Raw genomic sequence first — 18,422 nt, forward strand, 5'->3', positions numbered from 1 at the left:
TCTTGAAGCTAAGTTATTATGTAGTCATCATCAGTAATGAGGAAATTCATGGAGATTCTTAGAGTAGGAATCTCAACCTCAATGGGAAGCACAACATCCACTCCATATACCAAAGCAAAGGGCATTGTACCCATTGGAGTTCTGATACTTGTTCTGTAAGCCCACAAAGCTAGATTAAGATGAAGGTGCCAGTCCCTTCTATATTTTCTAACTCTACGATGCAAGATCTTAAGGATCACCTTGTTAGATGCCTCTACTTGACATTACCCTAGGGGTAATAAATTGAGGACCAGTGTTGCATGATTCTAAACTTTTTACATAACTCCTTAAGATCCTTGTTTTTAAACTTCCCTCCATTGTCAGTGATGATGGAGGAAGGTACGCCATACCTACATATAATGTAATTCATAATGAAGAAAGCTACAATTTTTCCATTTGCTACAGAAAGAGGGACTACCTCCATCCACATAGTCAAGTAGTCTATAGCTATAATGATGAACTTATGTCCATTTGAAGATGACAAAAGAATTTGGTCCACAAGATCAAAGGCCCATTGTTGGAATGGCCACAGTGAGACACAAGGAATTAGCTCTCTAGCTGGAGCATGAATCAAATTCCCATGGAGTTGGCATTGTTTACAAGATTTGGCATATTAAATTACCTCTTTCTCCATTTATAGCCAACAATGACCAACTCTAACAAGTTTACGTGCTAGTGTTAGGCCACTTGAGTGATTCCCACAAATACCTTCATGTACATCAATTAATGCATGTTTCAACTCATCAAGTTCTAGACACCTAAGGAGTATTCTATCAAGACCTCACCTAAACAAGTCATTAGCAATGATGACATACTATGAAGCCTTGCAGATTAAGTGACATTTTTCATTCTGGGTTAGATTATCCAGAATTATTTGGTCATGAAGGTAGGAGAAGATATGAGAGTAGCAGGATGAATCATGTCCTATGATAGAACAAACCAACTAGGATTTAGGTGAATCATAGGTCGGGTAGGACAATGTTTCCACCAGGTACTCATGTCAAAAATCATTTTCAAGCATCTGGAGCATTGAAGCTAGAATAGCCATTGCATCGGTAGCCTTATTACTTGCCCCAGGAACTTGCTCAAAAGTAACATGTGCAAAATATATTTTCAAATCACCCACCATCCTTTTGTAAGGTACTAGCTTTTTGTCTTTGGTCTAATAAATATCATTAAGTTGATTAATTATTGACTGTGAGTTGCCAAAGATTTTGAGTTGATCTACCCTCCATTCAACAACAATTTTCATCCCATTTATTAAGGCTTCATATTCAATAATATTATTTGTACAAGGGAATAAAATCTTGTATGTCTTCAGTAGAGAGTATCTTTATGGTGTCAAGAACAAGATTCTAGCACCCGATCCTTATTGTGTGAAAGAACCATCAAAGAACATCACCTAAGTGTGATGTGTTAATGATAAGATGATTCATCAGGAAAGTCAATATCTAGTGGAAAAAGACTTTTCATTGGTGCTTCAGCTAGCTGATCAAAAATTTCCTGCCCTTTAATAGCTTTCCTTTCAATATATTGAATGTAAAATTTGCTCAAGATCATGACCCATTTAGCTAACCTTCTTGTGAGAGTAGCCTTACCAAGTAAATACTTCAAATGATCAATTTTTACTATTAGGCATATAGTATGAGCAAGCATATACTGTCACAACTTTTGGGAAGCAAACACTAGTGCTAGGCAAGCTTTCTCGATCATGTTATAATTCATTTCATATGAGATCAATGTGCAATTGAGTTAGTAAATAGCTTGTTCTTTATTGTCGTTATCTTCTTGAACCAAAAAAATACCTAGAGAGGAGTTCGTCATAGAAATATATAGGATCAAAGGCTTTCCATAAATAGGAGGCATCAACATTGGTGGATTGGCAAGATACTATTTTATTTGTGTAAAGCTATTATCACAATTGGCATTCCAGTAGTATTTCATGCCTTTATGTAGAGTTTTATTAAAAGGTTGTGATTTTGTAGCTAATTGTGAGATGAATTGATGGATAGACTGAAGTCTTCCTTGTAACCCTTTCATCTTTCTAATGTTGCGAGGTGGAGGCATATCTATGATAGCTCAAACTTTCTCTAGATCCACCTTGATTCCCTTTGTAGATATAATGTAGTCAAGAAACTTCCTTGATGTGACACCAAAAGAACATTTCTTTGGATTCAATCTAAGACTGAATTTCTCCATACGATCTTGGATAGGCCCCAAATCTTTGAGATGAGTAGTTCTTTGTGCACTTTTGACTAAGGTGTCATCGACATAGTCTTCCGTTGTCTTATGCATTACATCATGGAAGATTCTAGTTTATTTCTCATTGATATGTGGTGCTAGCATTCATGGCATCGCATTCTAGCAAAAAGTACCCCATGCACATGTGAAAGCAATTTTCTCTTGATCTTCTAGTGTTATTTTTATCTAATTATAGCCAAAGAAACCATACATGAGTGAATACATTTGATAGCCTGTTGTCATATCCACTAGCATGCCAATGTTGAGGAGTGGAAAATCATCTTTTGGACATGCCAAGTTGAGATTCTTTAAATCTGTACAAACTCATATGGACTTATCATGCTTGGAAATTGGAACTATGTTTGAGATCCATTCAACATAGTCAATTGCATGGATGAAACTATCTTTTAGAAGCTTTTCCAATTCAACTTTAACTAGTAATGCCACATGAAGATGCATTTTTATGAGCTTTTATTTGACGGGTTTTACTCTTGGTGCAATGGACAAATGATGCATTACCTGATCAAGATCTAAACCTAGCATATTAGAGTAAGACCATGTAAAGTTAATCTTCTTTTCCTAGAAAAAGGCAACAAATTATTCTTCTTCTTCTTCAGACAAGGATTGTGCAAGATGAATAATCTGAGGATGCTCTTTCATTTCAAGATTGATAGCCTGTGTTGGCTCTATCAATACCGGTGACCTTTCCTAAAAGCAACTTGGAAGTGCATCAAATATCTCATTCTTAGGCACCTCAAAGAGGTTTTCACCCTTGGATGCATCTATTTTCTTTACTATTTTTAGTTTTGATATTGCCACAATGTGGTTTTCACCATCAAAACATCTTTTATTTTTTCTTTTAATTGTTTGTCTAAGATATTTGATGTCAAATTCAACCACATTGATACTTTTTTCATTGGTAGAAGTCATTACCAGTTTGGTAGTGTTTACATAGTATGCAAGAGCATAGTCATTTTGGAACATGGGGACTTTAATAGGTGTAGATTGGGAGTTCCAGTCTATTAGCTTGAGATGTGTGAGTAAAAGAGAAGTGATAGGTTCGATGGCATTCGTAGTATAGTCATCAAATGCATGGACAAGTAATTTGAGACCTAGAGCGACTTTGTCCAAAGGTGTGTTCAAAATCCTTTGAGTTCCAACCTCATTAATTGAGGACTTGATGATACTAGAAGGATGTGACTCATCTGAATCAACCCTAGATTGTTCACCTATTTTGAGTTGGTTTTCATATGTGTGTACTTGATCTATGTCTTTGTCAGAAGTTTCTTAGAGAGAGAATCAAACTCATACTCCCATGAGTCTATGCTACATGGAGTGAGATCATATAATTTTTCATCAGTTATAGGAACCCATTCTCTACTTTCATTATCATCCTGGTTTTTGTAGAGATGTTTCTCAATTATAATATGATTGGACTGACCTTTTTCCTATTGACTTTGGTAAGTATCATTAGTATTAGTGGAGCTATCACTGTCAAGCTCAACAGGTACTAACGCATGTTATCTGGCTTTGCGAAGAGTGTAACAAGATCTAGTGGAATAGGATGAGGGAAAGTTTCCTCATCATCAGAGCTCTCAATTTTATCATCTGACCTAGATAAAGACTCATGTTCAAATAAGTGTCAGGTTTTAGAACAAACTTGTTGATCCCTAGATGAAAGGGTATTTTCTTGAAGCCCAAACCTATTGTGTCAGTAGGTCTTTTAAACTTTGCTTCAATAGGATTGATAAAACCATTATCATTTTGGCCTATAGGACCTTTTCCTTTGTAACCAAGGTGCTTTATCATCTTAAGACCCCATCCACATTTTTCTAGCATTATCTCATGCTGGGTTTTTATCCTTGTATAACCACACTACAATAGCTCTATCCTCATCTTTATCCTCTAGAGGTACTACAACTTTGACAAAAGACCCATTGAACTTAGTTTTAGGCATAAATACAAAGGGCTTCCTTGTCTTAGATGGTCTCCCATTATGATGGGAGATTCTGGAAGAGAAGTTAAAGATAAGATCAATTTCATGTTGTACTCTCCCGATTCCTGCTTCAATTAGTTTAAAAGTCTTCTCCATTTCTTGTAGTTTAATGACCTGGCTATTTGTAGACTCTCTACTAGTAGGCACAAGACTATCAATAGATTTTAGCATGTTGCAGGTGTAATTAGGAGTGGCTAGTATAGTAACTTCAGACCCTTGGAATGGGAATTTTATGCACTAATGGTACATGGAGGGTACTGCTTGTATTTTGTGAATCCATGGTAATCCTAACAAGATGTTATATGCTAAACAGATGTCAAAGACTTGACATGTAACATTTCTTTCTATAGGACCTACCCACAAAGGCAACAACACAAGACCTAGGGATTTGTTTTCTACCTCATCATAAGCTTTAATCATTATTTTGCGAAAAAGTTCAATATATTCTTCTGCATAACCTAGATGTTTAAACAAGGAAGCAGAAAAAATATTGAGACTGGCTCCATTGTGTATTAGTACCCTTCAGACATGATTTTGATATATCATCACTTCAATGTGTAACAATTAATTATGAGGATGACTCAAAGAGTTATCGTCTTCTTCCAAAAAAGACATGTTATGAGGTGAAGTCAAATGACCCATCATGGATTGAAACCTATCAAGATCAAGATCTTAAGGTATGCTTGCATCATTGAGGGCTTTGTCAAGAATATTCCTATGAGTAGGTGAGATTTTAAGAAATTCAAAAATTGATATTTGTGCTTTTGTTCATTGCAACTATTTGAGTATGCTATAATTGATAGTTGTAGAGGATGTCATAGTCTTTGCATTTTTGCTAGGACCAGTGGTAGTGTTGTCTTCATTTCATTTTGGAAGTGGAAGGTGCTGGTCCTTTGAGAACCAACTTAGCATGTGAGTGCATGACCGCATTGACACTCGATTGAGATGATTCTTGAGTAAATGTAGCACCTTTTAGGGAAAATGGAGTCTAAGGTTTTGCACCATCTTGTTTTCCTTTAATTGTGATAACATCACAATATTCAAAGTCTACAGGTTCAACCATGTGGACAACATCTTCGTCAGTGTATATGTAGTTAAACCCATTATCACCTTTTTTTAAAGAGTTTTCTCCTTTACCATAAGGTGGAAAGGGTTCTTTAAAAGCTTTGTGATCAGAATTCTTTGTGTTTGTCCACAACTAGGTCACCATCATCAATGAGATCTTGAATCTTATGATGCAAGTTAATACAGTTACTAGTTTTATGTCCTTTGTTCTGATAATAGTCACAATATGCATCCTCTTTCCACCATGTAGGCCAAGGTTGTGGATCATAAGGACATGCAAATTCTAAAGGAGTAAGAATTTTGTGTTTGAGTAATGTTTTATAAACTACGTCGAGTGGTTCACCTAGAGGTGTGAATTCTTGCGGGGCTCAAGAGACCCAAGAGTTGTTTTTTGCTTTGTTTCCAATTGTCTAATTACTTGTAGTTGCTTGTTCGACAATTTTAGAGGCTTTTAAGTTATCTATAATGTTAAACACTATTTTAGATGGCTTGGGAGTGATATTGTCCACCACTCCATCATGTACTACCTCTCAATTTTTGTTAACAAATTTAGACTTTTCTTTGTTAAAGGAATGTCCTTGTTTAGCATCCTTTTGGAGAGTAAGTTCACCATTTTTAATCATGAATTCCTCAATGTGTATGGCTTACATGATCATTTCTTCAAAGGTGCATGGACCTTGAAGTTGTATTTTATACCTGAAATCTAGCAAGAAATTATCCATGAAGATGTCCAACTTTTCAGTCTTAGGGATTTTGTGTGAATATTTAGTATATAGTTGTCACCATCTTTGAAGAAATGATAGAAAAGATTCTCCATTTCTTTGTTTGAGGTTACACAAGTCTCTTATATTAACGAGTTGTTGTATGTTATATGAGTATTTCTAAATAAACATGTTTGCAATCTCATCAAAAGTTTTGATTCCCGTAGGCAATATCAAAAACCATTCCATGGCTTGACCACCCATACTCCATGGGAATAGACACATAAGGTATGTTTGGCAGTGCATGAACTCCATCAACAGAGTGCCAAAATCTCTCAAGTGAAAGTGCAAATCCTTGTCAAAAGGAAAAGGGCAAACACTATTGAGTGGGAATTGTTTAGCTGATTTGTTTTTATCCTACAACATTTGCGCTGATTGCTCTTACATGACTAGAAGTTGTTTCTACAATCTTCATGTCTCATTTTCTTCCTCTTGAGTGATAATCATTTCAACATTATAATGTTGAGGGAATTTTTTCCCTTCTTGAGTGAATTTGAGAAAGTATTTCTCTTTCTCTTCTTGGAGCAAGATATCCATTATTTTCTAAAAATTCTTGTCTTTACAACATTTTTATATTGCTTCTAGTGGAACCTCTTTGTTATCTCGATCATCATTTATATATGTGTAAGGTATTTTCATCCTCTCATTTCTTTGAGAATCTTTTTGGCTTGTTCTCACATTATTTTTGCATATTTCTCTATCTTGATCTGCCATTGTAGGAATGGGGATATGTTCAATGTGTGTCAGTTGTGTAAGTGTTTAAACCAAATGTTCAATTGGTATGTCTATAGATATCTTGTTAATTTTTAGATCTTCTTAGAATAGAAAATTCATAATCTGTTGCAAGTTTATGTCAAATTTTCTTTGAGCACTAGGTGAATTATTAGAAGAACTAGAGTGTGATGATCTTTCCCTATATTCTATCTGAATGTGACTTCTACCATGGGTCTTCCCTCTAACTCTACCTTGTCTTGGTATATAAGGAGGAAACATGTTTCCACTTTTGGTTGCAATGTCATAGACAAGGACTAATTACAAAGTTTGGTCAATGATCAAACTAGGATGTCATCTCAAAGTAAGTGAAGTATAGTAATTGCATTGTGAAACCATGTACAAGTAATCAAAGAAACAACTAGAATAGACAATAGTTTTCAACTATCATGATCCAAGGTATGACAAACACTAAAGAGCAAGATAGGATAATGAGTGATGAGACAAATCTATGTGTAGATCATAAATGAAAAACTAGGCAAGAAGTCTAAGTTTTGAGACTATTGCAAATTAGAGGAACAACATAATATAACTAGCTAAAGACCATGTTGAGCTTGGACAATGGAGCTTAGAATAGCTCATTGTTTTTGAACATAATTTGATAGTCTCACATAAGGAAATGACTCTAGGTGAGCAAATATAGATAACCAAGTGAGAAAGCACCTCAGATAGACCAGTTTAGATAGTTTGGAGGTGAAAGTTTGCACAAAGATTCATGTAGACCCACATGAGGATGTGCAAAATAGACCATGAGTATTTAGAACAAAATATTTCAAGGTGTTTTCTTGCATGAGGTTCTGGATAGAGTTGTATGAGGAAGATCTAGGAACAATACAAGAAAGTGCTAGAAAGTAATTTTCTCATGTGAGATTTCCTAGAATAGCAAGAGAGTTTTTGATCAAAATGATAGATTTTGACTTCTTGAAGGGATTTTTGATTGTTTGGATAGTTTTCTAGATAGATCTATAGTCTAGTGTTTCATAATCTTCAACTAAATTTGAACATTGTTTTCAAGCCTTTGGATAATACATAAGGTTCTAAGCACATAGTTGATTTTCATACAAGGACACATAGAGTAGTAAAAAATAATCCAATTGAGGAAAAGGCAGCTCAAAAGGATGAGAGGAATCTTGACCTTTTAGTTTGAATAATTTGGAAAAGTTAATACTTGATAACAAACACTCTCTATCCCTATAACTAAAAATGGCTTAGTGACCAAAACCCTTGCCCATGCTAAGTATCTTCACAAAACTAACATGTTGGGGGATGAGTAACCTCAAGTTCAAAGAAACCCCATTCATGTTTGCATAATTGTGGAGTATAGATGGTGAGTGTAATTTCTTTAGGAGATCTGGGTAATCCACTTGGATTGATCCCTGCATAAGGATTATGACACTTTTAGAGGTGAATCAGGTAGCAACTATCTACAAAGTGTTTAATAGGCTTCCATTCATATTAACCCCTGGTGGCTTTGTGAACAAAGTTGAGGCTAATAGCCCACACTAGCATTTGTATGTGCACACACTTGACTAGCAAGACTAGGAGTGACACTGCTCAGTGCAACATATATAGCCTCTTCTTGATACATAATATCAAAATGAAGAAGAGGAAATTAACATGGCTTTGGAGTCTTTCATTCAACAAAGCTTCTTTATTATAGTGAGGTGGAATCATTAATGAAAGGTGTGTGCTCACTTGGGTCATATCTAGAGGTTGGATCGCTCCAGCAGGCCCTCTGGAGGATGACTCAGACTGGAGGTTGGATTCAAGGGTCAAAGTTTCTAATTTTTCCAAAAGGGAAAAGAGCATACTCCTCTACCTTGTCTCTTCACTCAAAGCACATAGAACACATTCATCACCGAGCTAACTTATCAACCCCAACTTGTCCATTAAGACTCGTTTAGGAGAACCACTACCTTTCTTGTTTCCCTCGGGTACCATCTTCCAAAGGAATCTAGGTTTCTAATTTACTCTTGGGCATCACTTCCAAGTAGTAAAGAGCATACTCCCCTATTCCCTTGTCAAGAGCCCTATGAAGTTCACAAGCCCTATTTAGACTATGTTTTGAAAGCATTAAAAAGACACAATGTTTTCTTGAATTTTCTTTGGCACACATCTTGTAATCAAACCATTAGCATTTTCCACATCAATGTCTTTGTCAAACGTCCTACAATCAAAGTGCTGGAGGCATAGTTTCAAATTCTTTGTCAAACATCCACAAACCATAATTATATTGCATCAAATGTTAGGAACCATAAAATTAATGCTACCAAATAGAGATTAGATCATAGAAATCATGATATTATAGCAAGAAAGTGCAGATTTTAGTAAACTAGAGCAATTTGTCTCGCAAGGATTCTCTATATGTAGTGTGAAGATTCTCTTTGTGCCTTGCAAGGAAGTACTAATCCTATGCAAGAATATGAGATTTTGTGTGAGAAAATGTAGAAAGTCATGCAAGAAAGTGCACGATAGGGTTCAAGAACCTATTTTTTCGCACAGGTCTACCTATTTCTTTGCATAAGAAACTAGTTCTGCATGCAAGAATTCATTGTTTTGCACAACAACAAGCTAGATAAACATGAAAAGTAAGACGAAAGAGGCTAGAAAATTTGATTTTTTTGAGCCCCACAGTGGGTGCCAAAAATGTGAGAATGAAATAAAGCCTCTTGATGCACACACACTTCAATATGATCTTTGTTTGTGCACTATCACACCAAAGTGAACATGAAATTGTTCATTCAATGTGCATACACAAGGTGATCTATTGCCTTCTAACTAGACAGGGTGACCTTGTGCTCTCAAAATTAAGAGTCCAATAATCATAGATCATGATTAGTATGAAGGATTTGGGTGAGAGATGAATTACAATGCATTTACTCTAGATGAATATACATGTTAATCCAAATAAAAGATAAGCAATTAAGTGATCATGTATGCAAATATTCTAGAATTTAAAGTATGTAAATGCAAGCTAAGTATGCAAATCTAATGATCTTTCAACAACATTTCCTTACTTATTTTTCTCTCTCCTCTTCCCAAATGAGTCTTGCATTTATAGATTTTGGCAAGGTCCTAGGGTAGAGTTTGATCCAACCATGGTGAGGTTGGGGGTTGAATATTTTATTTGTAGTGTAAGTTCCACTAGAATAAACAATTCCAAGTGTAGTTCCACTAGAATAAACAATTCCACATGTAAGTTCCACTAGAGTAAACAATTCTAGGTGTAAGTTCCACTAGAATAAATAATTCCAGGTGTAAGTTCCACTAGAATAGACAAGCAATATCCTTGTCCCCCATATGAATAGAATATTTATTTATGGATAGGGGGTCCGTTTTCAATATAAAATTGATTTGGAGGATAATGAATCATTTCTATTTATCTTGTAATTAATATTCATGTGTCACAATTGAATGAGTTCAAATTGATTTGACTCGTCTGAACCTATTCCATTCCAAGATGTAATTTTGCATTTAAAAATTTGACCAATTTTGCATTATTATAGGGGAAGAAAAATATAAGGGTTTTTCTCTGACAATATGCAGCATTGTATTATCATCCAAAAATAATGAGTAAAATATATAATGGATCAATCCTTATAGAAGGAGATCATAAAACCTAAAAGGGAAACCTAAAGTGGTATACAATAGATCTGGCTTTGATGCCATGTAGAATTTGATCAAAACAAATTTGCAGAACCCATAGAATTCCTACATGTAAAAACTTGTCACAGAGAAGGAGAGAGAAGAAAAATACAAGGGTTTTTCTTTGACAATATGTAAGATTGTATTATCATCCAAAAATAATGAGTAAAATATACAATGGATCAATTCTTATGAAAGGAGATCATAAAACCTAAAAGGGAAACCTAAAGAGGTAAATGGTATTTAATAAATAATATTTAATTATTAAATGACAATGAATGTGCATAAAGGGAACTACTAAGAAGGGAGTAGAGGTAATTTAATAAATGTAATTAAATTAATATTTTTATTTAACAATTAGCTTAGATCTTGCAACTCATTTAACTTTACTTGCATTTCATACTTTATTCTTGGATATTGACACTCTTGCCTCTACTCCTTTGAATCTCTTGTGCTATGGTGAACCTTGTGAGGGTTACCTTACTAGGTTCATTTTGAGAGCCACCATACTATCATTGCACTCTTGCATGTCATAGATAGAGAGCTATAGGTTGCCTCTTGAGATGCTCCTCATCATGAGTATTCTTAAGAATAATGGTCTATAGAAATATGATACTTTTTTATGCACACATTTTTGGCACTCACCGTGGGACTAGACTCTTTTTTTTATGTTAGTGTAAATAGGTATTTACTATTTACACTTTACTTAAGTTTACTTAGGTTAATGCATTATTTTATTATTTTATTATTTATCTTGTGAGACACTTAGGAGTTTACATACTTTCATGAGTTGTCATGTTGACAACATAGAAGTAAGCAACTATAATTCAACACATGGTGTCTACAACACTAGAGTTTGCATCAGTAACTGAGTTATCACATTGACAACATAGTTATTTGCACTCCCTTTTTTAGCACATGATGTCTACAACATAAATTTGTGAGTTACACCCTTGTAGGCTTATCCTCTCATCATTGCACTTACTCCTATGCATAATGGAGGATAACCCATATCTGGTGGACATGTGCCTGGTTGTATGACTTATCATGATGCTAATTCCTAGGCATTCTAGATGCATCTCAGAGGCCTTTATATACAGGCACTCCTAGTGTACTTGTACATTGAATTGAATATTATACAGTTATTCTGATAATACTCTGGTCTATTTTGTGCTTGTGTTTGAGTTCCTTGGTCTTGGGTGAATTTTTTCCTAAGAAAAATTCTTACATGGTATCAAGGCTGAGGGAGATTCTCATCACATAGCCATTGGAGACCTTGTTGCTTCATCTCTCAAATGGACTCGATTCAGATCTAGAGCATTTGTAGCAATTGGGAGTGTCTAGAGTTGAAGCCAACCTTGCCATTGTGTCTCGAGCAAAAATTTGGTGAAAATCGACTATAAATTTTCTTACCCTAGGCAAAAGTTGATTTTGAGGCAAATTTTTTTGCAAATTGAAACCCAAAGGCCTGATTTGCAAATCTGTTGGGCATGCAAAGAATTTTTTTTTACACAGGCACTAGGTAGTCACACCTCGACCTTGCACAAAATATTCCACCTAATATTCTAATTCTTTGGGCGGCATTGTCACAATCTAAAATTATGCTCAAAAAATTTGGGCCACCTTACATCATTTAACAACAACCGACTTCACCTCATTACTGGCAGACACTTGGCGTTCTAGCTACAACACCCCACACCTCCGGTAGTTCTTATTTGCTATTTAGATTGTAGGTATTTCAATTATAAAGCCTTTTTACTTAGTGCATGGTGCATGTGGGATAAACCCACATCACTAGTGCCGCAAAAAAAAAAACTCCCGACGACTATCCACTGGCCGAGCCAATGTTCAAGCACACGCCAACCCCACTACAACCTTGCAAGCATGTGGCAACTCTTTTTAATTTAGAACCCAGCATGGTTTATTTTTAAATAGACAAAACCCTTTGTCTCATATGCATGTGGGAATAAGTTGAGACCACCAACCACTGGATTTATTCTCATGGCACTGGGAGTTTAACTCTCTGGCACTCGATGACCGATAAACTATCTTTCTGGCGATGTCTATGCCACAAACTCTAGACATGCGGTAGGCATAGATTTTGCCACATGGCAAAAGGAAATTCATCCATGCATTTGTGTGACTCCAAACCATAGCATGATAGTTATAGCGACCACATAGCTGCTTCGTACCAAACATGTGGCTTCATAGTCAACCCTTGTATGCCACGCAAGCTGACTCCACATCATTAGACACATCAGTGCCAACTAGTATGACATGCCAGTGATCCATACTTTACTCATAGACACTATTGTACTACCATGGTGGACTCTTCCATACATGTTGTATAGTACCATACGTGTTGACATCATCAGTCGTACAAGTGACATCATCACCATGTCAACAAGAGCTTACATTTTCATTGACATCAACAAATTACTATCTTACATTTGAAGACCATTTGACCATCATTTAAAGGCAATTTTGAACTGATGTCATGGTCATTTGACCATCAAATTTAATATCATGTTTTTCTCTCTAGACCCCTCTTTAGATGTAGTTTTGATTTGGTAGCTCGACTATGAGAGGCCATAACTTGGTCATCCAAACTCCAAATTAGGTGCAATTTTTTATTTTTTTTGGGTAGAATTTTCTGAAATTTTTAGTGGTGTAGCTATTTTCTTGTTTTGGTGCACGAATTTGTTAGAAATAACTTTTTTTGGCGACTATACCTATCCAATCCTACAAATTCAAATGCTTTGTACAGGCTCATCTGGACTTCTTTTTAGGTTCTATTTTTTTTGAAAGCGCATATTTTTTCATCTACTTTTTAGATCTATAGTTAGATTATAGGTTTGTGTGGACAAAAATACCACTTGCAGGAATAGGTCCTGTTTTGATTGAGTGAAAGGGGGTGTGTGTGTACTATGTATTGTGTCTCCTTGATCTTGTGCTCTTGCATTATGGGTTATTTTTCAAATTTAACTCCACATAATTATGCTACTTGGAAATAAAACATTAAGGAACCATTGGTAGAAAAATGTTTATTGCTTTATGTAACCGATGCAACAAAGAAACCTCATGTTGATGGTGATGAAACTCAGAATGAGGACTAGGAATCTAAACAAGAGATGTCCCTAGGAACCTTGTTGAAAAATATCTCTAATCTCATCAAATTTCACATTAGGAAGCTTATCGATCCAATAGAGGTATGGGCTAAACTTGAAGCATTGTATGGGACAGTAGATGAAGACATGGCTTACACCATAGAGGACAAACTTCTCAAGTTGGATCCTAGAAATTTTGACACCATCAAAGACTATCTTACCCAAGTAGACATGTATAGGGCACAACTTAAGGATTGTGGTGAACCCATCAAGGATGGAAAGATGATCAAACACATCATGACTCATCTTCCACTTGAATATGCTCCTTTTTTTTCTAGTTATAATACACACAAATTAACTATGGGTAGTGCCTATGTTAAGCCTTCATTTGAGAAATTTTTAGAAATGTTGATCATAGAACATGACAATTTAGTGAGTATGGGAATTCTCAAGTCTTCCAAGACCAAAGCCTTGGTAGCCAATGAAGGTAATTCAAGTGGTAAAAACTTTGACAAGAAGTAGAAGCAGTGGAAAGCTAAGCCACAAGATGACACACAACAATCCTCCTCAAAACAAAAATCTTCCTCACATCAATCTTCTTCCACTCAACAATCTTCTTCACAAAAAGGAAAGTCTTCTTCCAAAAATAACCAAAAGGGGAACAATTCCAACAAAAAGGAGAAGAAAACTTGTTCCTATTATAAAAGGAATGGTCATGATGAACATGAGTGCAAGGATAAGCACATTGATGAATTGGTAAACATAATGAGGAAACAAAAAATTGATGTACCAAATGCATATAAGGATAAGGGATCTTCAACCACTTCAAAGGATAATGAACAAGCTTTGGTAGCAAGTACAAGAAATGCTAAGGAATTGGCTCCTGATTCAAGAGAAACACATAATATGGGTGCTTCAAGGGAGTAATTTTCCTCTTTAAAACCATCAAATGTACCTTACATCTATGCAGGCAATGATACTCAAGTGGAAGTTGAAGGGAAAGGAAATGTTGAGTTGGAAAATGGCATCTTCAAGGATATTATTCATGTTCCTAATCTTAGCACCAAAATTCTCTCCATCTATCAGATAACTCACTATGGATGTGGCAAAAAAGTAGAGTTCCTCCCCGATATAGTTGTGGTGAAAAATCTCCAAGATGATTCTATGGTGGTGCTTGGAAAGGCTAATCATGAGAAAAGACTTTATTCTTTCTCACATTTTGTGCCCAAGTCCACTTCCCTTGCCTTTTTGACTCATTCAAATACACAAAGTAAACTATGGCATGAGAAATTTGGACATCTCAATTATCGCTACCTTCAACAACTCAACAACAAGGATATGGTCATTGGTCTACCTCTAGTCAAGTATTTAGAGGGTGTATGTCCAAGTTGTGAACTAGGCAAGCATTTTAAAGAGAAATATGACAAGGGGAAATCCTGGAAGGCAACTATTGTTCTTGAATTGGTTCATAGTGATGTAGTTAGCCCATTTCCAGTACCATCCTTTGGAAAGGCCCACTATGTTCTAACCTTTATTGATGACTTTTCATGGTACACTTGGGTCTTTTTTCTTGCTCATAAGAGTGAAGTATTTGATAACTTCATCACCTTCAAAGGTCAAGTTGAGAAAAAATTAGGGAAAGCCATCAAGATCCTATGAATAGATAATGGTAGGGAATATGTCAACTCTAGACTTATAGACTTTTGCATGCATGAGGGTATTGATCTTCAACATTTAGTTGCATACATGCCATAAAAAAATGGTGTCACTGAAAGAAAGAATAGAAGCCTTAAATATATGACCACTTGTATGCTTCAACATAAGTCTCTAGATCAAGTGTTTTGGGTAGAAGCCATGCGTTGTGCAAATTACATCCAAAACAGAAGTCCCCATAAGGCCTCAGATGGAATAACACCTTTTGAGGCATGGTGTGGCAAAAAACCAAGTGTAAAGCACTTCAAAGTTTTTGGTAGTCCAACATGGGCAAGGATACCTCCACAAAAGTGAAAGGCATTAGAACCACAAAGAAAACCATGTATATTTGTTGGATATCTTGACCATCTCAAGGCATACAAACTAATGGATCCATAGACTCATGAAATCTTTTATAAGAGCAGTGTTCACTTTGAAGAAACTTGTCCAGGTTTGGCCTCTTTAACTCCTTCTTCTTCCTCCTTCATGGATAGTGATCATAGTGATGATAGTGACTCAGAAGACGAGATTCCTTCAACTTTGACTTGTAGGACAACAAACCCTTGATGCAACAAGTTCATTGGTGGAGAATCCTTCAAACACTCAGAGGACAAGGTCACAACACAAATCATTTCCACATGAAAATATAGCCATTTCTTTAGATCCACAATCATTTAAGGAAGCATCAGGAATTCTAGAATGGGACAAGGCTATGGAGGAATAATATAACTCTTTGATGAAAAACAACACTTGGGACTTAGTTCCGCTTCCTAAGGGAAGAAAGGTGGTTCAATGTAAGTAGATCTATCAAACTAAATTTGCAATGGATGGAAGTGTGGATAAGCATAAGGCTAGACTAGTAGCCAAAGGTTTCTCATAGGTTCAAAGTATTGACTATATAGAGGCTTTTGCACCAGTTTCCAAGATGAACTCTATTCACCTGACACTAGCTATTGTTGTAGCTCATGGTTGGGATGTACACCAGATGGATGTAAAGAGCGCCTTTTTGAATGGTGATCTTCATGAGGAGATTTATATGGAGCAACCATAGGGGTTTGTATAGGATTCTACTATGGCTTGCAAATTGAAGAAGTCTATCTATGGTCGTAAGCAGGCTCCTTCGGCTTGGTATGCCAAGATGGATTCCTTCCTACTCTCAGCAAGATTCACTAGGTGTCATTTTGATTAAAATATCTACATTCTTTAGATGGACAACTCACACAATATTATTGCTTTATGTAGATGACTTGATCATTACAGGGAGCACTTCATCCATCATTTCCAGTGTCAAGACCTCTCTATAGGACAGATTTGCTATGACAAAATTGGGTTTGCTACATTACTTCCTTGGTATTGAGATCACATTCTCAACCCAAGTATGCTCTTGACTTGCTTTCTAGATTTCACATAAGTGACTACAAGCTTGCTTCCACTCCATTTCTTTTAGGTGTCAAGTTAGAGGCTAAGTGTCCCACTCCACTTGTTGATGCTACATTGTTCAGGTAGTTAGTTGGGAACCTTATCTACTTGACACATACATGCCCTGATATAGCTTTTGTAGTTGGCATGGTTTCTCACTTCATGAAAGAGCCACATGAGCTTCATTGGAAGGTCACCAAGCATATTTTGCACTACATAAGGGTACACATACACATGGGATACATTATGAAGTAGGTACAAGACTTTAGCTGGTTGGATACATAGACTCATACTATGTAGGGGACCTTGATTCTCGCAAGTCTACTTCAGGTTATATATTTCACTTTGGTTCTAGCCCTATTAGTTGGTAGAGTAAGAAGAAAAATAATGTTGCTCTTTCTTCCATGGAGGTTGAGTATCGAGGAGCTATCAATGCAACTATAGAGGCTCTTTGGTTACAACACATCCTTGAGGAGTTTGGATTTGATCTACCTAAACCTATAGTCATTCATCATGACAATCAAAGTGCTATTGAGATCTCTAAGCATCTAGTTCATCATCAACAAACCAAGCACATTGAGGTTCATATGCACTACATCATAGAGATTATACATGAGTAGATCATTGCACTATAATTTTTTCCTACAATAGAGCAGGTTGCCGATATCTTCACCAAACCCTTCACTGATGTCCAACATATTCATTTGCAAGATCTCTTGGGGGTATAGGATGTTGCAAAAAGGGGAGTCCCTTGATTTATCTCTTCTCTCTTTTGGGAGGGATCTTTTCCTCATCTAAGGTCTTCTTCTCTCTCATATTCTTTATTGTACTTATCTCTCTTTTTGGAGGAGGGTTTTTCCCATGAGGTTTTCCCTCTTTCTCCACTTTATGAGAGATTACATTGCATCATTGTATTTAGAGCATTAATTTTGTACATGGGTACCTAACATGGCCTCCTAGCTGGGACACATCATGCATTTGTGAGCTTAAATAAATTCCCCTATGTTGCACTTAAGGGGGTGTTGGTGTAAATAGGTATTCACTATTTACACTTTACTTAAGTTTACTTAGGTTAATGCATTATTTTATTATTTATTTTGTGAGACACTTAGGAGTTTTTGTACTTTCATGAGTTGTCATGTTGACAAAACAAAAGTAATCAACTCTAATTTAGCACATGGTGTCTACAACATTAACTGAGTCGTCATGTTGACAACATAGTTATTTGCACTCCCTTTTTTAGCAAATGTTGTCTACAACATAAATTTGCATGTTACACCTTTGTAGTCTTATCCTCTCATCATCACACTTACTCCTATGCATAATGGAGGATAACCCATATCTAGTGGAAATGTGCCTAGTTGTATGACTTATCATGATGTTGATTCCTAAGCATTCTAGATGCATCTCAAAGGCCTTTATATACAGGCAATCCTAGTGTACTTGTATATTTAATTGAATACTATACAATTATTTTGATCATACTCTGGTCTATTTTGTACTTATTTTTGAGTTCCTTGGTCTTGGGTGAATTTTACACTAAAGAAAATTCTTATAGATTCTTTGCACTCTGTTGTACCACCTACTATAAAATATCATACTAGTTTGGTACTAAGCATCATACTATACTAAAATATTATCTGACTTCACTATGGTATATCATACAACTCTTTATAAATTAGTGAA

Source organism: Cupressus sempervirens, chromosome 6 (assembly GCF_028749045.1).
Source record: "Cupressus sempervirens isolate cs-2001-9-10 chromosome 6, ASM2874904v1, whole genome shotgun sequence".
In the NCBI taxonomy this organism is placed as follows: Eukaryota; Viridiplantae; Streptophyta; class Pinopsida; order Cupressales; family Cupressaceae; genus Cupressus; species Cupressus sempervirens.